This window comes from Macaca fascicularis, chromosome 6 (genome assembly GCF_037993035.2).
Source record: "Macaca fascicularis isolate 582-1 chromosome 6, T2T-MFA8v1.1".
In the NCBI taxonomy this organism is placed as follows: Eukaryota; Metazoa; Chordata; class Mammalia; order Primates; family Cercopithecidae; genus Macaca; species Macaca fascicularis.
In genome coordinates, this window is record NC_088380.1 from 16,069,418 (window position 1) to 16,091,690 (window position 22,273).

Genomic DNA, 22,273 nt, shown 5'->3' on the forward strand with positions numbered 1-22,273 from the left:
GAAAAGTTGTTTTAGGCCAGACACAGAGAATTGATCTTAAGAAAATCTCCAAACTTCTTAAATAAGACAACAATGTGACCAAGAACTGTACCACTAGTGTAAAGTAATAAATACACTGGTATCACCATCGAGGAATTAGTGGGCTGTTTGTGTTACCACTCACCTAGTCCCTTGTGTGTGGTCTTCTCTTTGCTTTTCCTAGAGTCTAATTTCCCCATTAGGATGAGGCCATCCTTGTTAAGTACAACAGAAAGCTCAACTGCATGCATACTGACTCATTTGTTCCAAAGGTTGATTACTGATTTTTCAATATTGTTTGAATAACAAGCAGAAATTACAGCCACAAAAACAAAACTAAAATGTTAGTACGGACATTTCTCCACCAAAAAAAAAAAAAAGTTTTAGATATTAACTTGTTGATTGAATTGACGTAAATAATCATCAACCACTCATCCTTGAAGTAGCCATCAGGCATTATGACTTTGTACTGAGAAATGAGATGATTCTTGGATAGGGAATAAAAACACCCAAAGATAAGTGGTTCTTTCTTTCTTTGTTTCTTTTTTTTTGAGACTGAGTCTCACTCTTGTCACCTGGGCTGGAGTGCAGTGGCCTGATTTCGACTGCAACCTCCGCCACCACAGGCGATTATCCTGTCTCAGCCTCCTGTGTAGCTGGGATTACAGGCATCTGCCACCATGTGCACCCAGCTAATTTTTGTATTTTTAGTAGAGATGGATTTCACCTCCTTGGCCAGGCTGGCCTTGAACTCCTGACCTCGTGATCCACCTGCTTCGGCCTCCCAAATGCTGGGATTATGGGCATGAGCCACCACACCTGGCTGATGAGTAGAACTTCTTATGCAAGCCACAACCTGGGTAGAAACTGAAGTCAGATTTGATTCCTTGAGCAGTCATTTATACAGTTTGCTCTGTGAATGAATCCATCTCAGAGAATTTGGAAAATCAGTGATACGGTAGTACAATAGTGAATTGAACTTGATATTCTTAAAAATAAAGAGAAAATCACCTGGAAAGATCGTTAAGTCCCCTGGAAGCATTTTAAAATCATTAACAGGCTAGTACAACGTCTGGTCAACTTCTCGGAACATATACTGCCTAAGATCATCAGAATGTCAAAATTAGAAATGAGGCAAGGAGATGTTCTAAGCTACTGAGCCAATGACATTGAATTGGTGTCAAAATGAGGAGAAAAATTAAAAGGCACCCATTATTCTAATAACAAAAGCCTTATCCTTTAAAATAGACTAAAAATTATGGAAAGAATAAACAGTTAATTATTATAACATACAATGAAAGAACAACTTTATTCTAAATCAGGGATGGGCCTTTTTTTCCTGTGAAGGCCAGTTAGTAATACCCTCAGCTCTGCCAGCTCTGTAGTCTCTGTCAAAATCAGTCAGTCCTGCTATTGTAGCACAAAACCAGTCAAAGACTATACCCAAACAAATGGGCATGCTGTGTTCCAATATCACTATTGTTTTTCCTTTTTTCATAAAAACTGCCAGCAGGCTTGATTTGGCCTAGGGACTGTAGTTCGCCAACTTCTGTTTTAGGTTATAGCAAGCCTTAATTGTTAGCAAAAGCAGATCAAGAGAAGATGAAATATTAAGCATTTAACTGTTATGAAGCAACAAACTTTCATAGCGATTTGCAACAAAGGCAGAGTTTCCAAACTTCTGGAAATAATAGCAATTTAAAATTTCAGCATTTAAACGTCGATCTAGATCTGCATCATTCGATATGGTAGCCACTAGCCACATGTGGCTATTTACGTTGAAATATAAATTAATTAAAATCAAATAAAATGTTATATTGAGTTCCTCAGGCACATTCGCCACATCTCAAGTGGCTTGTAGCTGTGTATTGGACAGCACAGAATATAAAGCATTTTCATCACAGTAGGAGTTTTATTGGACAGAATTGTTCTAGACGCAGAGAATTTAGATGCAGAGAAAAACAAAAAGAAAAACAAAACAAAACAGAACAAACTGAAGCTACAAACCACAGGGCAGTTCAGAGGGAGCACCAGTGGCAGAGCTAAATTTGATAAGTCAACAAATAAAAGAAAATAGAGCTCTGGAAATGCAACAGGTAGTAAGACCAGATAGAAGCCATCCCAGTTAAATGCAACATCATTTAAAGAGACTTCTGATGCCACTGAACTCATTTAATGATTTTCATTGACCATATATCCTTGATGTTATCAGAAAAATAAACAAGAGGCCAGGCACGGTGGCTCACGCCTGTAATCCCAGAGCTTTGGGAAGCCGAAGTGGGTGGATCACAAGGTCAGGAGTTCAAGAAAAGCCTGCCCAGCATGGTGAAGCCCCGGCTCTACTAAAAATACAAAGATTAGCCAGGTGCGATGGCAGGCACCTATAATCTCAGCTACTTCAGAGGCTGAGGCAGGAGAATCACTTGAACCCGGACAGCAGAGGTTGCAGTGAGCCAAGATTGCCCCAGTGCACTCCAGTCTGGGTGACAGAGTGAGACTCCATCTCAAAAAAGAAAAGAAAAGAAGAAAAAAAAAGAGAAGAAAAGAGAAGAATAATAAATGAGACAGTTTTGTCTTGAAGAGTCCTTGTAATAGGAGAGAGAATGCCAAACTCCTGTCTCCCTTTCTCTCTTTCTCCCTCTGTCCTTTCTTCCCTCCTTTTTAGATAAACTGTCTCATTCCAGAAAGTATTCATAATAGCTTATAAATAAATAAATAATGTGCTCATTATCTGACCCCGGCATTTAAGTTTGGGAATAGTTCTAAAATTAATTTTAGAAATAATGCACCCAGTCCAAAGTATGATTATGATTAATGAATAATTAACTATTTTCTAGAACAGCTCGTATAGACTAGCTCATTCATTCACTTCATACAACATTACTAAATGTCTATAATGCATCAGGTACATGTTGAATATTAGATGCAGAAATGATTGGAGATAATATTCAAAACATTTAACAATCAGTATGAAGAAGCCACTGGCCATTCAGAAATGCTTCTCAACAAATCAGAATGTCTGCAGCCTATGTGTCGCTCCAGTGTAGATATCAGCCCTCCTAGTGGTTCCTAAACTAGGGATGTTAACAGTAAAAAATTGCTTAGTAAGGAAACATCTTTGGAGTAACCATCTGAGGTTCCTTCTCTTGGTACATGTCTTAAGTTCCTAGGGTTGCTGTAACAAAATTACCACAAACAGGGCAACTGAAAACTGCATAAACTTATTTTCTTAGAGTTCTGAAGACCAGAAATCTGGAATCCACATACTTTTTAAAGGCTCTAGGGAAGAATCCTTTCCTGCTCTTTTACTTTCTGGTGGCTGTACGCATTCCTTGGCTTGTGGTTACATCAATACAATCCCTACCTCTGTCTTCACATGTGTGTGTTCCCTTCAGTCTGTTATAAGTACATTTGCCATTGGGTTTAGGGCCCACCCAGAAAGTAACTTAAATATGCAAAGGCCCCTTTTCTAAATAAGGTCGCTCACAAGTTGTGGGGGTTAGAACATTGGCATATCTTTTACAGGACCAACTTTTAATCTGCTATAGTATTGTCTTAGTCAACTCAGATTGTTGCAACATAAAACCATAGGCCAGGTGGCTTCAATAACAAATATTTACTTCTCTCATTTCTGGAGGCTGGGAAGTCCAAGATCAAGGTGCTGGCAGATTCAGTGTCTGGTGAGGTCTCACTTCCTGTTCAAAGGTGGCAGTTTTCTCTATGTCTTTCCATGGCAGAGAAAGGAAGAATGTTCTCTTGGTACTGTCATATAAGGACACGAATCCCATTCATGAGGGCATCACCCTCATAACCTCATTTGATCCTTCTTACCTTCCAGAGGCTCCACCTCCTAACACCATCACATTAGGGAGTAGGATTTTAAAATATGAATTTTGGGAGGGAATACAAGCATGATAGAGTTCATAACAAGTATATGCAGAGGTCATCTAGGTTTCTGTTATGCACAGTTTCCAGTGGCCATCTTTTTAACTCTCTCCCTTTCTCTTCCATGGATGGTGACCCATGTGTGTGTCCCAAAGCTGCCCATCTAAACTTAGAAGATAAGATGCAAAAGGGTGTTTAAGGAGAATTTTCTGATGAAGCACACTGGATAAAGGAAGGCATGGGGCTTCCTGAGCCCAAGAAATTATTTGGGAGGTTATTGCACTGTTCTAAAATGAGGTATACGATATTCTTGATGAACATAGATGCTAAAATTCTTAACAAAATATTAGCTAACCAAATCCAACAACATACCAAAAAGATAATCCACCATGATCAAGTGGGTTTCATACCAGAGATGCAGGAATGGTTTAACATACATAAGTCAATAAATGTGATACATCACATAAACAGAATTAAAAACAAAAATCACATGATCGTCTCAATAGATGCAGAAAAAGCATTCAACAACATCCAGCATCCCTTTATGATTAAAACTCTCAGCAAAATTGGCATACAAGGGACACACCTTAATGTAATAAAAGACATCTATGACAAACCCACAGCCAACATAATACTGAATGGAGAAATGTTGAAAACATTCCCTCTTAGAACTAGAACAAGATAAGGATGCCCACTCCCACCACTCCTCTTCAACACAATACTGGAAGTCATAGCCAGAGCAATCAGACAAAAAAAAGAAATAAAGGGCATCTAAATCAGTAAAGAGGAAGTCAAAATGTCGCTGTTTTCTGACAATATGACTGTTTACCTTGAAAACCCTAAGGACTCCAGAAAGTTTCTGGAACTGATAAAATAATTCAGCAAAGTTTCCGGATACAAGATTAATGTACACAAATCAGTAGTTCCTCTATATAGCAACAGTGACTAAACGGAGAATCAAATCAAGAACTCGGCATTTTTTATAATAGCTTCAACAATAAAAAATAAAATACTTAGGAATATACCTAACAAAGGAGTTGGAAGATCTCTACAAGGAAAACCCCAAAACATGCTGAAAGAAATCGTAGACAACACAAACAAGTGGAAATACATCCCATGCTGCTGGGTGGGTAAATAGAATCAATATTGTGAAAATGACCACACTGCCAAAAGCAATCTACAAATTCAACACAATCCCCATCAAAATACCACCATCATTCTTCACAGAATTAGAAAAAACAATTCTAAAATTCATGTGGAACCAGAAAAAAGCCCACATAGACAAAGTCAGACTAAGCAAAAATAACAAATCTGGAAGCATCACATTACTTGAGTTCAAACTACACTATAAGGCCATAGTCAACAAAACAGCATGGTACTGGTATAAAAATAGGCACATAGACCAATGGAACAGAATGGAGAACCCAGAAATAAACCCAAAAACTTACAGCCAACTGATCTTCGACAAAGCAAACAAAAACATAAAGTGAAGAAAGGACACCCTTTTCAACAGATGGTGCTGGGATAATTGGCTAGCCACATGTAGGAGAATGAAACTGGATCCTCATCTCTCACCTTATAGACAAATCAACTCAAGATGGATTAAGGATTTAAATCTAAGACCTAAAACCATAAAAATTCCAGAATATAACATTGGAAAAACACTTCTAGACATTGACTTAGGCAAGAATTTCATGACCCAAAACCCAAAAACAAATGCAATAAAAACAAAGATAAATACCTGGGACCTATTTAAACTAAAGAGCTTTGCATGGCAAAAGGAACAGAGTAAACAGACAACCCACTGAGTGGGAGAAAATCTTCACAATCTACACAACTGACAAAGGACTAATATCCAGAATCTACAACGAATTCAAACAAATCAATAAGAAAAGAAGAAATAATCCCATCAAAAAGTGGGCTAAGGATATGAATAGACAATTCTCAAAAGAAGATATACAAATGGCCAACAAACATATAAAAACATGCTCAACATCACTAATGATCAGTGAAATGCAAATCAAAACCACAGTGCAATACCACCTTACTCCTGAAAGAATGGTCATAATCAAAAAATCAAAAAACAGTAGATGTTGGCATGGATGCAGAGAACATGGAACACTTCTACACTGCTGGTAGGAATGTGAACTAGTACAGCCATTATAGAAAACAGTGTGGAGATTCCTCAAAGAACTAAAAGCAGAACTAACATTTGATCCTGCAATCCCACTACTGGGTATCTACCCAGAGGAAAAGAAGTCATTATTCAAAAAAGATACTTACACACGCATGTTCATAGCAGCACAATTCACAGTTGCAAAATTGTGGAACCAACCCAAGCCCATCAATCAACCAGTTGATAAGGAAACTGTGAGAGAGAGACAGAGATATGACATATATATGTGTGATATATGTACATATATGTGCACATATATGCACACATATGTGTGCATATTTGTGCACATATGGTGCATGTACGTATATGTGCATGTATGGTATGTGTGCATATATCACATATGTGAGACATATGAGTACATGTATCACATATATAAGATACAAATATGATCTATGTACATATATAACATATATATGATATATGTATATATGATATATGATATATATGTGATGAAATATACAGCCATAAAAAAGGAATGAATTAACAGCATTTGCAGTGACTTGGATGAGATGGGAGACTATTATTCTAAGTGAAGTAACTCAGGGATGGAAAATCACACATTGTTTGTTCTCAATGATATGTGGGAGCTAAGCTATGAGGATGCAAATGCATAAAAATGATACATTGGACTGTGGGAACTGGAGGGAAGAGTGGGAGAGGGGTGAGAGATAAAAGACTACAAATATGGTGCAGTGTATACTGCTTGGGTGATGGGTGCACCATAACCTCACAAATTACCACTAAAGAACTTAGTCATGTAACCAAATGTCACCTGTACCCCAATAACTTATGGAAAAATTAAAAATAAATGAATAATTTTTTTAAAATAAAATGAGGTATAAATTTAGAAAACATGCTTTTTAAAAGTCAAATACTCTGTATACTTGCTTCAATTATCTCCTTTAATTGTTGGTTCAGGAAAATTATGTGAATCAGAAATTAGGAGACTAATAAACACAAAGGAAGACAAGAGGGAGGATCGGGGTATGTGCAGATGATGCAAAACTGGGTCACTAGAATGCCACCACAATTAGCATGGGAATAAATATACATACCAGAAGTCTCCAAAGGATGCATTTTTGACATAATTAATTGTATTTGCTTTGGAAATCTGAAGTGGATTTGGTCCTCATCTGGATGCAATTGAGTCTTCCCAATCTGAGGCTAGTTATTTTTTTATTTTTTGTTTTATTTTTTTGCTGATTTTAATATGCTGCCAGTGCCAAAAGTCCTCTGGGTAAATATATCAGATTTATAAAAATGCCCAACAAAATCAAATTAACCAAACACTGCTGAATGAATGACTCAGGAAATGTGGCATTTTCCCTGAATAAATAATTTTCACTTTCCACTATATTTAACTAAGACAAAAATAACAAAGAAAAAATGTGTCCAGATCCAAACACTTTAGTGTGTTTATTATGACCATGTGTATAATACAATATCAGAATTCCACATACAGGCAGGTGGAGAGGGTGATCCATGATCTACATTATTTGAAGTACTCTCAAAATACTTTTTATGCGCTCCACATTTTTATACACTGTTCACAGGGATTCTCTGAAGGTTAAAATACTATAGCATTTGAGTTAGAAAAACATTACAGGACCCTCAGGTTAGGCTGTAGAAAAAGTTTGGTGAACAGAAAATATATTTTAATTCTGCTATTTACCAGCTCTTGAAAGAGGATATTTTTGAAAAGTGTTCAAATTTATCAAGCAAATCAGTGCCAGTTTCTTGGGAAGAAGCAAGAAGGAACAGCTAGTGCTGGTGACTACTTTTAGAACAAACTCGGAAACACATTTATCAATAGTGAGTCAGGGAGATGAAACATATTTTCAGAATTACTTAACCAAAATGGTTTGCATAAATTACTTAGATCTCTATGTCTACATTCATGTCAATATATCATAACCTCTTGTTAATACATACATTCACGTCAGCTTCACTAGGTGTTGTGTTGCATAAAGCTCTGTTAAGTTCCAGGAAGTCGTGGAAGTGTGACAGAGATACAGGTGGAAAGGGGCCAAACAGAATGTAGTTGCTACATTGGGGAGAACTAAGAAAGGAAGAACATTATTTGGGTTGTATGATGAGGATGTTTTATGTATGCCGGAGAGCTGCCTCACCAAAAACTAAGAGACAAGTGAGAAATGGTTTTGCTTATAGCTTCACATAAAATACACAATTTTCTTGAAAATCAAAGCTATCCAACATCGGGATAATTTGCCAAGGACCTACAAATGGTCACATCAGATTCTTTGCTATCACAATCTTTTCCAGGGACACTTCTTCAAAATTTTATTAAAGACATTTCTAGACAACAAAATTTAGAGATGATTGTAAAAATGGATATTCCAGACTCAGTTTTCAGAAGTAGGTTGGATGTAGATTACTCTAACCATGTAGATACAATGTGTACTTTTTATTATTTGATCAACGTATTTTTCTAATTGTTTCTTGCCAGTATATTTAAATTAATTCATTTTTATGTTAACTTTCATAAATTCACTTGTTAATTTTAATAATTAAAAAATCTTATTTGACCAAGGAAACAATTATGTTTTGTTGGGAAAACATGATCATTTAGCTAATGCACAACCTCATAATTACATTTGCCTTCTCTCTTTCGTACTGAATTGCTTCGCTTTCCCCTCACTTAAGCATGGGATTGCAAAATTTGATAAAGTGTTAGCATGTAAACTTTGCTCTAGGCTTGTTTTCTAGAAAGTCCAGGAAAAGAAACAGCCTCCAAAATTCTTTTTCTATTTAATGACTCCCCTGGCCACCTCCAATTTTAGCCCACTTGCCCAAGGCCATAACGGTAGAACAGAATAAAACTCAGAGCCAGACCTATCTGTCTCTCTGTTATCACCATGCTCCCACTAACCAAAGATTTACCCCTATACATATCTATTCTTTCCCCATCCTAGTTGCATTCCAAGAAGGCTTTCCTGTCTCTCCTTTGCAAGCAATTTTAAAAAGAAGAAGAAAAAAAAAATAATTGCCTTTTTTCTCATGAACAGCTGTGGGCAGAACTCGTCTTCTGCTGCTCAACAAAGGGAAATAAACACTCAGGCATTTGTCCTCAGAACAAATGAAGGTCTTGCTACAGAATGTTTACTGACAAGCCATTTCCTATTTGAAATTCTTCCCTCTCTTGGTTTCTATCTTGCTATCTACTATTCCCATTGCTGTTATAATATAACAGACAGTATTTATAGAGTATTTTAATATAACAGTATTTATAGAGACAGTATTTTAGTGTGTAAAATGTGTAAAATTAATGACTAAATGTGTAAATTTGTAAAATTAATGACTTTACCTACTCTATCTTCTAGTTTCAAAAGTTACTTTGCATATTCAATCCTGTCCCCACCCAAATTCTTGGGAACTTTCTCCATCTATGCCTTCTCCCCAAATCTCTTTAAAGTGTCCATCCTAATGAGAGCAGGAAGGCATTTTAGATCCAATTAAATCAGCATAAACTCAGATTCTGTATATAACAGCTCCTGAGTATTTGGGCATTCTCCTTTCCCCAGTATATAGTTGTCACGGAAATTGGCTGTGAGCTCTTTGGGGGAAGAAGAATTTGGGAAATATCTATCCTATTTATTTGTCTTATCAAGCCACTCTTTCAGTTATGTGGCTCTGGGTCTGTGAATTAACTTAAATCTAGAAACAGGTCAAGGAACCTTGAGTTTCCATTACAGCTGTTGGCATCATCCTTCAGCTCATTAGACATCAATTATTTTTGATTACATAAATCAAGCAACACGATCACCATCTAAACATCTTTGCCTTTTCTGCCCTCTCCAAGCACCATTGCCATAAATCCCTGTAGACCAAACACTTTGATTCCCACTCTTGTTTCAGCCTTACTATCTAATGTAGAAATCACATCTATTTTTGTCTCAGACAATGAAGTCCAAGGCTTAACCAGGCTGCCATCTAGCCTGGTTACAATGGAGGGTAGCAGAAACAAACCCTGAGAAAATTGAGACATATTGAGAGACCTTGCTTCAGGTGAGGCTTTTGCACAGTTTCCAGGCAAGGAGAGAGAGTTTTCTCTTCTGGTATGTAGTAGAATTCTGGAGAATTGGGGGACTGAGATTGTATGACTTGCCAATCTAAAATCTCCCATTCCCATACTTTTCATATCAGGTTTGAGCCTTATTATAGAAGACCTGTGTTGTACATTTAATCACTTTTGTAACTCTGTCACACCGATAATCAGATATCAGTTCTCATTTTCAACACAGTCATCCCTGTGTCTGAAGGAAATGAATATTCCCTGTAAAGCTGATATAGAAACCTCTGGGCTTTCAGAGTGTGATTTAGGTTAGCAATTTAATGCCCCAAGCCTTTTATTTTCTTCTTACAAGTCCTCCACTGCAAACAGAAATATCCACTCCCCACCACCATAATTGATTTATTGATTTTTATTTATTTATTTATTTTTGAGATGGAGTCTTGCTCTGTCACCCAGGCTGGAGGACAGTGGTGCAATTTCAGCTCACTGCAGCCTCTGCCTCCCTGGTTCAACCAATTCTCCTGCCTCAGCTTCCCGAGTAGCTGGGATTACAGATGCATGCCACCACACGCAATAATTTTTTTTTTTTAATTTATTTTTGAGACGTAGTCTCGCTGTCACCCAGGCTGGAGTGCAGTGATGGATCTCAGCTCACTGCAAGCTCCACCTCCTGGGTTCACACCATTCTCCTGCCTCAGCCTCCTGAGTAGCTAATTTTTGTATTTTTACTAGAGATGGGGTTTTACCATGTTGGCCAGGCTGGTCTTGAACTTCTGACCTCAGGTGATCCGCCCACCCTGACCTCCAAAAGTGCTGAGATTATAGGCGTGAGCCACCATGGCTGACCCCACCATAATCTTTATTATTACCATATCCCCCATACCAAAAAAAAAACAGCAGTCACTTGGCCTCCTAACGTCCTACTTTCCAACTATATAATATCTCAATTATCAATAGGTGAAAGCTTTAGTAATTGTTACTACCACATTGACCATCCATATTACCTCCAGACAGGTGGGAAATCAAGCTCAAAAATCCCATCCCTATGACTGCTTTCTATGACTGTCTTCATCTAGATACCTGAGCTCTAAACTGATTAGTTTAGAGCAAAGTTTACACTCTGATCTAGTAAAGCAAGAATGAAGGGAAAAGGGAAGCCAAGAAAGAAGAAAACGAATTTATGTTTGTGATTTACCAAGCAGATCATAGCGTCACAGGAAAACCCAACTGGTTATGTGGACATATGGAATGTCCCCAGTGAGGCAATATGAAGCTCATCTCTCAGAGCATTCCATTGTGGAGAAAGAATGATCAACGAATCCACTCAAATGTCCTCATATTTAATTGTTCAACATCAGTCTGTCTGTGTAGCTGCTGAGGAAGGCAGGGTCTCTGCAGCTCCAGTTGGGTAGGACCTACATGCTAGGGCTCCTGCACTGCCCATTGCTGAAGGTGCTTGCACCTAGTAAAGATTTAAAAAGCAATGGCATTAAGAGATAAGATGGCATCATGGTGGGGGCTTTATCATCATAGGAGAAACATGAAACCCATTTGCTGATTCCAAATGGACCGCAAGGCAGGGCAAGTTTCCATGGACCTTGGAACAGCCAGGTCTGAGCAAAGCCGTGGAAGTGCGTGGACTGGGTCCAATAGCTGCGTATGATGTTTCCTTTTTTGTCAGCCCAAATTCCAGATATTTAGAAATTGCTCCTTGTGAGATGGAATGTCCTTTAATATTTCCTCTTGTGGCTTTGGAACCAATATTACTTAGTGAGTGATTCAAACTCTGGCTTCTCTGTATCTTCTGATATTTTGTCCTCCCATTATCAGAGAGCATTGAAGAAAACTAACCTCAATTGAGCCTGACCTCAATGAGTAATATGTCAGTGGGAGAAACAATAAACAAATAGATATGTATATTATACTGCCATGTTATAGGATGCTAGGAAGTAAAGTTAAAAAAGATCAATGGATAGAGAGTGAGAGATGATGGACATAGGCAGTTGGGGAAGGCTTATTTGAGGAACTGACACCAGCAGAAGAGATGAAAGTTAAAATGACATTTCATCAGGAGCATTCATTCAACACATCTTTGTGGGTGCAAAGGACCCATCAGGTATTGGAAATCAGCTGTGGAAAGGACACATATGTTGCTGCTTAGGAGTTTACAGTCTAGGACTTAATAGAAAAGCAAGGGAAAAATAAGTAGATGTATGGGTTAAAAATGATTACAAGGTTGTGTGTGATAACCTCAAAAATTTGTCATATGTGTAAAGATTTACCATTTTGTGATTGCGTTTTGCACACTACAAAAAGACTTCACTTTTAGTAACAATGGTATTTATATGCCCAGAAAATATTAACATATAATGAAGATGGAATGAACTTTGAAGACTAGTCTCAGAGATTTCAGTTATTCTGTGCTCTTGAACTTAACTCAGAGGCTGCTATAATAGGCTTTCTCCTTTAATTATTTCAACAAAGAATATTTCCTCAAAAATGGTATTTAATAAACTATAGCAACTTTTTCACAACTTGACTTTGTTTTAGGCTCTATGATATCCTAACTATTCATATACTTAGGCAATCATATGATATCCAAAGTATTCACAATTATCTGTCTGGGCACCTGAACTGCCTGTACAATCCAATATAAGTAAAAATGTATTTAGTGTAAAGGACTAAACATAACAAATACATAAAGGATGGAAAAACCAGCTGTATTTTTGGTTTATGAAATGTCTCAATTTATTTTTTAAATAGTTTGGATTAGATAAAACCCAACTAGGTTTTGCCAAGAACGCTTCCCTCTTAATTTTTGAAATCATGCACAATTCTGCAGAAATTTACTCCATATGTTTCTATTTCATTTACACTTAAATCACAGAAATATAGCTTTGTAAGATCCATTTGATGTTCAAGAAGCCATTTGAATTAGTCCAATACGGTTCTCTTTAAATTAAGATATAACTCGCATACCATAAAATTCATCCATTAAAGGATGCATTCATTAAATCCATATTTTTTTTTTTGTATCTTCTCAAGGTTGTGCAACCATTACCACTATCTCGTTCCAGAACCAATTCAGGTTTAAAATACAATGTGTTCATGAAGGGTGTTGGATTTTAACAGCAGGAAATTTATAAATGGGCAGCATGGTGAGGTTTACCTTGATACTCCTGGTCTAAAACTTCATGTGTAGGCGAGAGACTTGCTGCAGCCATAATATCATATTCATAAATCAGAACAATTCTGTATTTCACAAAGTGGCTGCAGGGCTCAGAGGTTATCACAATGATGCATTTCTTTACACTGAGTAATGCACCACTGTGGCTCAAGTTGAACATTCTACTGCTTTCCTCCTCAGACCCATTCCCCAATGACATTTTTTGACAGCCTTTTGACCTGGAAAATCCAAGACCACTGGGTCCTGATCGCACAACTTTTGGCTCAAAACAAAAGGTTCCCCTGGCTCTCACTTATGATCCCATCCAGCTAAACCACTGCCAGAAAACTGAGAGACTACATAAGGATGATTTGAAGACAGAATGTTCCCTTAGTGACCTCTGTGTATTGAATTTGGAACTTTCTGCTTAAGATGGAATGAGAATAGTGAGTCATAAAACGTAATTTGTTATCTCAGTGAGGCTTTTCAGATGGTATTTAAGGACATTGCACTGTCAGTTTCTTCAAGGATAAAATAAAGATTCCTGTCAAACACTGATATCCCTCTTCATCAAGTTTAGTTCTCAATTAGATATATTAGACTTGGAACATAGGAAAATAGTGTTAACAACAGATGAAATAAAAATAGCATGACATAGTGCATTTAGCCATAATTCCTAGCATTTACAAGTCATGACACCCAAGTTTTGAAAATTTGGTGTTCTCAGACCTCACTCCTTTATTTTACACAAAACAAAACACACTGATTTAAAAAATTATTTTTCAAGCATCATGTTATTTATTGAAATAATCGAACTGTGGGATTTTGGAGATTTTCCTTCATTTTTAAAACCCAGCTTCCTATTTATAAAATGGGAATAACAATTGCTACTGAACAGAATTAATGTAGAATAAATTGGATGATAGCCTGCATATGAAAAATCCATCAGCACAGCCCCTGGCTCACCAAAGGTAAATAATTATTGAATTTATACTTGAGTCCTGGCTAGTAAGTTGACTTATGTTTAGACAACTAGAATTAGTTTCTATATTTGTTGTTCCAGGAGATAAAGGAGTGTTTTAGTAATCACTGTTTTTTTTTTTTTTTTCTGTGAATGCATTGCTTCATCTATAAAATAAACACAGTGTCAAATAAAAAGTGGTTTGTGTGTTTCCTATTAAGCATTTCATAATGAAACCACCATTTATTACAATCACTATGAACTTGTGGTAAGAAAGTTCTTCCAATATAGCCAAGAAGTTTTGGAAATTAATTTGATACAGTATCTCATTAATTGTCGTCTTTTCCTATATCACGTTTAGGACAAATACTCACAGTCTACAAATTAGGCAAGTTTTGCTATGCCCTGTTTTTTCTTTTTATGTCCCTAACTTGGCAGTGCTTTTTGTCTACATGGCAACAAGCTGTCTGCATGAAAAGTAAAATATTCAATCATCTGGATGTTTTGTCTATACAATGCTACATGTTTTGATGTTACGTAGACAAAACATCCAGATAATTGATTTTTTTTCTTTTCATCCAGATGTTCTGGCATTATTTATTCATAGCTTGTGTCTAGTTTACTAGCTATTGAAAAAGAAAGAGAACACTAATATAAGAGGTTACTTTAAATGACACAAAAAACATATTGTACATTAGATCACAGGTGGGCGGTTTTTTGGCATTGAAATAATTCATTGATTGAATACCTACAGTATTTACTCTGCATTGTTGTATTTCACATATATGAGACATTGCACAGATAAAGATTGTTGGATATATACTATGTCATTTAAAATACTGGTTACAAACTATTTAGGATGGAGAGGGACAAAGCAAGAAATCTTACTTTGATGAAACAAATCATTTGAGGTTATCACTATGTAAGACACTAATAATTGCTTACAAAAGCCATTCTGAGCTCTATTTTTTCTATTTGTCTTCTAATAATGATATGGTTTGGCTCTGTGTCCCCACCCAAATCTCATCTTGAATGTAATCCCCATATGTCAAGGGAGGGAAGTGATTGGATCATGGGGTCAGTTTCCTCCATGTTGTTCTCATGATATTGAGTTATCACAGGATCTGATGGTTTTATAAGTGTTTGAAAGTTCCTCCTTCACATACTCTCCTGCCACCTTGTAAAGAAGGCACCTGCTTCCCCATCCACTATGAGTGTAAGTTTCCTGAGCCCTCCCCAGCCATGCAGAACTGTGAGTCAATTAAACTTCTTTCCTTTAAACTACCCAGTCTTGGGTATTTCTTGATAGCAGTATGAAAACGAACTATATAAATATCAAGATTGAAAAGCCAGACACTTTGCTTTCTTGGCCTCTTAGTTATGGGTGGGTGACCAAGTGATTTGATTTTAGATAATGAGGCTGTAAAGGGAAGTGTATTATGGCATTTCTGAGAAACCTAGCTTGCTTATTGATGAAAAGAATAGATGCAAAGAAGAGCTTATTCGCTTTGCTCCTTCCTTAGTCTTCCTTGGTTAGGTATGGGAGTGATGCTAGAGCTGCAGCAGCCATTTTGCAATCATAAGCATGAGGAAAACCAGCAAGAAGAGGAATGAACAATATAAAAGAATAGGCTGATATAAAACCATAAGCTGGAAAACCCAGCAAGAAGAGGAATAGAATGATATAAAAGAATAGGTTCTTGACACCATTGTTGCTGATTTAGCCCTAGTCCTCCCACTTCAAACTTTTATTAATACCCTTATGTTTGTAGCTACTGTTAATCATGTATTTTGTTATATGTATCTGAAAACATTCCTAACTGATGCAGGTATTATGTCCCTTTAATGCACAATAACACTATAGCAAAGATTGCTAAACTGCCTTGTCCAATGTCATAACTGCAAAATTAGTGAGAAAACCAGGCTGGAGACCAAGTCTCCGGGTTCCTGTCACCAGAACACACTAGGTTTCTGAAGGCATTAAGTATTCACCAGCCAAATGATCAGGACTTAACTCAGAGGGAGTTAAGGTGCCACTGATCAATAAAACTAATACGAAAACTGTTCAAAGATACTTAAATCAGCACAGTGGATTCCTTTTTTTTTTTGCTAAATATGAAACGTATCAGAGCAGCTTTTGACTTTTTGAAATCTGTAGAAACTAGGAATCAGAATTTAATATTTAACACTCTGTTCCAACACAATATTCTCTAGATCCCTCAAGAAGTTAGCTCTTGAAGAGTTTTAGTGGCGTGAGAGCATGTCGAACGGGGGAAAGAAAAAGCATGGGTTTTAAAACAGTCAGATATGTATATAATTCATATATTTGCACTTGCCAGAGATAAAATCTCAGGACGGGTACTTACCTGCCTAGTTTTTTCATCTTTACTATGGTGCTAATTCAATTCACCTCTTCAATTCTTGTGAAGATTAATTGGAACAATGCATACACAGCACCTAGCCCAGTGTCTGGCAAATAGGTGCAACTTAAATAATAGGAGCTATTGTTCTTATGGACTAACTAAGAAACTGTCAGGTCCAGATGATGTAATACGAATGCCCTGAATAATCAGTCAGTCACTCTCCTCTACCCAGGTGACCTTCTCCAGTGTGACCATGATTAGATTAAACTTGAAGGTCTTGATAAAAGACCTACGCAACAATTGTGTGCCCACACATGTACCAGGGATTCAGCCACTGTGGCTTGCATCACCAGCATTGGGTAAAATCGTGGCTCAGGTTAACAATGTATATCACCTGATTACCCAGTCTTCTGGCTATAAAGATCCGAGGGAGCCATCCAACTACTTGAAAGCTAGATTCTGGTTTTGGTTGACATAATCACCACAGTGAATAATCTAGTTCCATTCTCCATTTAACAAGCCTCTTGTCAAAGCACCTTGCTGGTTTATACCCTGAAAAAGGAAATTAAAGTACTAATGGTGAGCCAGACGCCACGGCTCGTCACACGCACACAGCAAGCTCTGAATTCTAGTGAGCTCTTGTTTCAGTAAATTCAGCTTACTGTGTCTTTTCACAAAATAACAACTACTGGGAAGTTCTTTCTGTTCTGAATTCTCAAATGAAAAATAAAACCCTGGGCTCCAGCTGAAAGGTGGAACCTGCCATTCGATTCCTAACACAGGGAGTGGAGTTGCAGTGAGAAAACATGAAGCCAGCTCTACAATTTTTGCATTGTATAATGTTTTCTATGAACTTGGCAGAAGCCCTCAAAGGAAAGGCAGTTGGTGCTTAGGAACTAGCCTTGATTTTCTGCTTGGGACAGTGAGTATGAGGAATCCATTCTTAATGAAAAGCAAACAGAGGATCACTACCTTCCCCCATACATTCCTTACATATTTATACTTGAACATACTCTGTGGAGAGAGTGTTTCTTTCTTTCTTTCTTTTTTAATGCATTCTGCATTCAGAGGGTGTGCACTGGAAAGCCCCATCTGGAGGGTTGGGGCTAGAATAGCAAACTGGAAGTTAACCCTTGCATGAAACTATATTCACACTAGCTTGAATGTGAAGTACCATATGAATGGGGGGTATTGTGGCTTATTAAGACATTTCAAAGAAAGTTTCAAAACTAATTTTCAAATGTTATCCTTAGGGATACAGAAGCGACTCATCCTCTTCTATGGCTAGGCAATCTCTTTATTTCTAATGTAGGCTTGTTGAAATGGAAGAAGTTCTGAAGAGATGTCAGAGCCACAGTCCCTTGTTGTGCAGCTATATTCCCATGAACTTACCTCTAGTGGGTTCAGTTTTCTCATTTCTAAAAGACCAGCAGTGGCTCCCCGATGTGTAACCAAATTCTGGTGAAGGATACTGTATGAAATCACCTGAAAAATATAAAGTACCATAAGAACGGGAAGCATTATTTTATGGCATACAAAGATAACTTTCAAATATTTATGTAAAAATAGACTCTTTAATTAAACATTTGATTTTGAGATACTTATAGATTTACATAAACTTGTAAGAAATAATAAAGAGAGTTCTGGTGTACCTTTTGCCCAGTTTCTCCCTGTCTTATTCAGCTCACTCTGCCATAACAAAACACCATAGATTGAGTAGCTTAAACAGCAGAAATTTATTTTACCATAGTCTGAAGTCTAGAAGTCCAAGATGAAGATGCCAAGATGAAGATGCCAGCATGGTTGGTTTCTGCCGAGAGCTCTGCTCCTGGCTTGCAAACAGACACTCTCTAGCTGGGTCCTCACAGAGGAGTTAGAGAGAGAACAGGTGTCTGGTGTTTCTTCTTATAAGGACACTAATTCCACTACGAGGACTCCTCCCACAATCTCAATTAAGCCAAATTAAATCCTAGAGGTCTCACCTCCAAACACCATGACATTTGAGATTAGAGTTTCAATATGTGAATTTGGCAGGGGACAAATTCTTTCCATAGCATTCCTAATAGTAACATCTTGCAAATCTATAGTAAAATATCACTGCCAGGATATTTCCACGATGCAGTCAAAGCCCCCAAAATTTCCATCATCACGAGGATCCAAGTTATCCTTTTATAACCCATCCCATCTCCCTTCCACCCTCACCTCTCCTTAACCTGAAACCATGAATCTGCTCTCCATTTCTATAATTTTGTCCCTTCAGAAATGTTATAAAAATTAAATCACACAGTATTAACCTTTGGGATTAGCCTTTTCACTAGGTACGATTTTCTGAATATTCCTCCAGGTTGTTGCATGTATCAATTTGTTTCTTTTCCTTGCTGAGTGCTGTTCCAGCATATATATACCACAATTTGTTTAACCATACACCCATTGAAAAAATATCTAAGTTGTTTCCAATTTGTGAATATTACAAATAAAGCTACTATAAATTCATATACAGAATTTGGGGAATATAAGGTTTCATTTTTCTGAGATAAACACCCAAACATGCAGTTGTTGGGCCCCATGATAGAGGCATGTTTACTGTCTTTAAAAAAAACGAAATACTGAAAAACTGTTTTTCAGAGTGGATACACCATCTTAGATATCCAGCAACAATATATGATTCAGTTTCTCTTTATAATTGCCACCATTAGGTGTTTTCAACATTTTTAATTTTAACCATTCTGACAGGTGTAATGTTTCATTGTGGTTTTAATTTTCACTTCCCTGTTTGTCATCTGCATATCCTCTTCAGTGAAATGTCTCTTTATGTCTCTTATCCATCATCTAACTGCATTGTTTGTTTGCTTTTACTACAGAGATTTGAAGGTTTTTTTTAACATTCTAGATATGAGTTTTTTGCCAGACTGGTAATTTGCAAATATTTTCTCCCAGTCTTCCCACTCTTTCAACAAGATATTCCACAGAGCAGAGACTTGAATTTACATTTAATTATATTTTAATGAAATGTAATTTACCATACCATTACCAAAAGTATGGCTCATACTTTTTTTTTGAAGCCTAAGAATTCTTTGTGGTCCTAGATTATGAAGATTTTCTGCTATGATTTTTTCTAAAAATGTTACAGATTTATGTTTTATATTTAAGTCTGTGATTCATTTTGAGTTAAATTTTAAATAAGATGTGACAGTTAGGTTGAGGTTTATATTTTGCTTATAAATGCTTGCTCCAGCTCTATTTGTTGAAAGGCTATTGTTTCTCCATTGAATTTTTGCATTTTTGCCAAAAATCAGGTGGACATAGTTGTGTAGATTTCTGAATTCTCTATTCTGTTCCACTAAGTTATGTGTCTATTCCTCCAGAAACACCACACAATCTTGATTGCTGTATCAATATAGTAAGCCTTAAAATTGAATGGACTGATTCCTCCTACTTTATTTTTTTTCTGAATAGTTTTAGTTATTCTAATACCTTTCCCTTTCTTGTATAAGTTTTTGAATAATTTTGCCTATGTCTACAAAATGGGATTTAATAGAAAGTGCATATAACCTATACATCAATTGGGGATAATTTACATGTTTACTATGAGTCTTTCAACTTTGAAGAGTGATTGCCTCCCATTTGTTTAGAAATTTCTTTGATTTACCAGTGTTTTGTAGTTTTCAAAGAATATTCAAATTCTGTATGTGTATTTATTCTTTAAAATTTTATTTTTGAACAGTTAAAAATGATATTGTATTTTTAATTTCAAATTCCATATGTTCATTGCTTGTATATAGAAACACAATTATGTACGTTTATCTTGTATCCTACAAACTTGATAAACTCACTTGTTAGTTCTGATAGTTTTCTTTCAACTGAAAATGTCTTGATTTCTCCTTCATTCCTAAAAGATATTTTTACTAGATATAAGATTCTAGGTTGGCAGTTCTTTTCTTTCAACCCTTGAAAAATATTGTACCACCTCCTATGCCCTCCATGACATCTGGTTAAAAAAAAACACACTGTCATTTGTATTTGTTTTCCCGTAAAGAAAAGGTGCCATTTCTGTATTTGCTGCTTTACATATTTTTGTATCAGGGTGAATTTGTTGGAGTTACCCTGTTTGTGTTTCACTTAGCTTCTTGAATCTATATATTTATTTATTTTAATTTTTTATTTCCATAGGTTTTTGGGGAACAGGTGGTATTTATGAACTTATGAATAAGTTCTTTAGTGGTGATTTCTGAGATTTTGGTGCACCATCACCCAAGCAGTACACAGTGTACCCAATTTGTATTATATATTGTCTTAAATATTTATTTTTAGTTTTTGTCAAGTTTGTAAAATTTTCGGACATGATTTCTGTAAGCACTCTTTCAGTCCTGTTTACTTTCTCCTCTGCCTCTGAGGTTCTTATGATTGAACCAAATATATATATTATATATATATAATATATATAATATATACACATACACACAATTATACACATATATATAATATACAATTTTATATATACATGGAGATACGAGATTTTTAAATAATTGGCCAATATAGTTGTGGAGGTTGGGCAAGTTCAAAATCAGCAGGGTAGGTTGGTCGGCTGGAGACCCGGAGATGAGTTGCAGTTCCAGTTCAAAGGTGGTCCACTGGAAGAATTCCCTCTTTTCTTCAGGGAGCTGTTTTCTTCTATTAAAGCTTTCAACTGATTGGATGAGGCCCACCTGCATTATGGAGCATAAGCTGTTTTACTTGGTCTACTGATTTGAATGTTAATCTTACCTTTAAAAAATGCCTTCATAGACACATCTAAAATAATTTTGACCAAATATCTGAATACCACGGTCCAGCCAATTTGACTTGTAAAACTGACCATCACAATTCCACAGGCCCCTGAGGAACAGGGACCTTTGTTCATTTTTTCCAGTGTATTTTATTTTTGTTGTTAAAATTGAGTAATTACTATTATCTATCTTCAATTCACTCCTTCTTTTTTCTGTTCCCTCCATTCTGCTTTTGGGCTTACCCATTGAGTTTTTCATTTCAGTTATTTTATTTTTAGTTCTAAAATTTCCATTCATCTGTATATATTTCTTTGCTGAGACTTTCTGTTTCTTTGCTAAGGACTTCTATTTTTCATTTGTTTTAAATATGTTCATAATTGTTCCTAATTGCTCATTGAAGGATTTCTGTGATGACTATTCTAAATATTTGACAGATAATTCTAACATCTCTGTCATCTCGGTGCTGACATCTATTAATTGTCTTTTTTTTTCATTCGGTTTGATATCTTCCTGGTTCTTGGTATGACGAATGATGTTCTATCGAGACCCGGACATTTTGGGTATTGTGTTGTGAGACTATGGGCTGTGTAAACTTCCTCTTTTAGCTGCTTTCTCTGGAACCACTATGGAAAATGAAGCGGGAGAGGGAGAGATGCCTCATCACTTCCAGGTGGGAGCAAAGGTCCAGGTTCCCCATTTAGCCTACTTTGACATGACGGGGAGGTGAGCCTCATTAATGCTGGGCAAACGTGGGTGTTTCCACTCCCAGCTTAGCATCCCAACCTGATTGGAAGGGATAGCAATCACTCGTTACTGGTTCCCACTTGGCCTCCAATGATACCACAAGGCGTGGAGTGGCCTTGTTATTGCTGAGCAGTGGTGAAAGTTCTGACTATGCCTCCTCT

At 36.7% G+C, this 22,273-nt stretch overlaps 1 long non-coding RNA gene across 2 annotated transcripts in view; it reads right to left on the reverse strand.

Annotated features, from left to right (window-relative positions):
- Positions 1-18,485, reverse strand: part of LOC123573927 (uncharacterized) — a 232,434-nt gene extending 213,949 nt beyond the window's left edge. For both annotated transcript variants that reach the window (XR_012414509.1, XR_006698652.3), the window contains exons 1-2: positions 18,348-18,485; positions 17,995-18,087 (exon numbers count right to left, since the gene is read on the reverse strand). This is a non-coding gene — a long non-coding RNA (uncharacterized lncRNA). The remainder of the gene's footprint in view (positions 1-17,994; positions 18,088-18,347) is intronic.
- Positions 18,486-22,273: the final 3,788 nt, after the last annotated feature.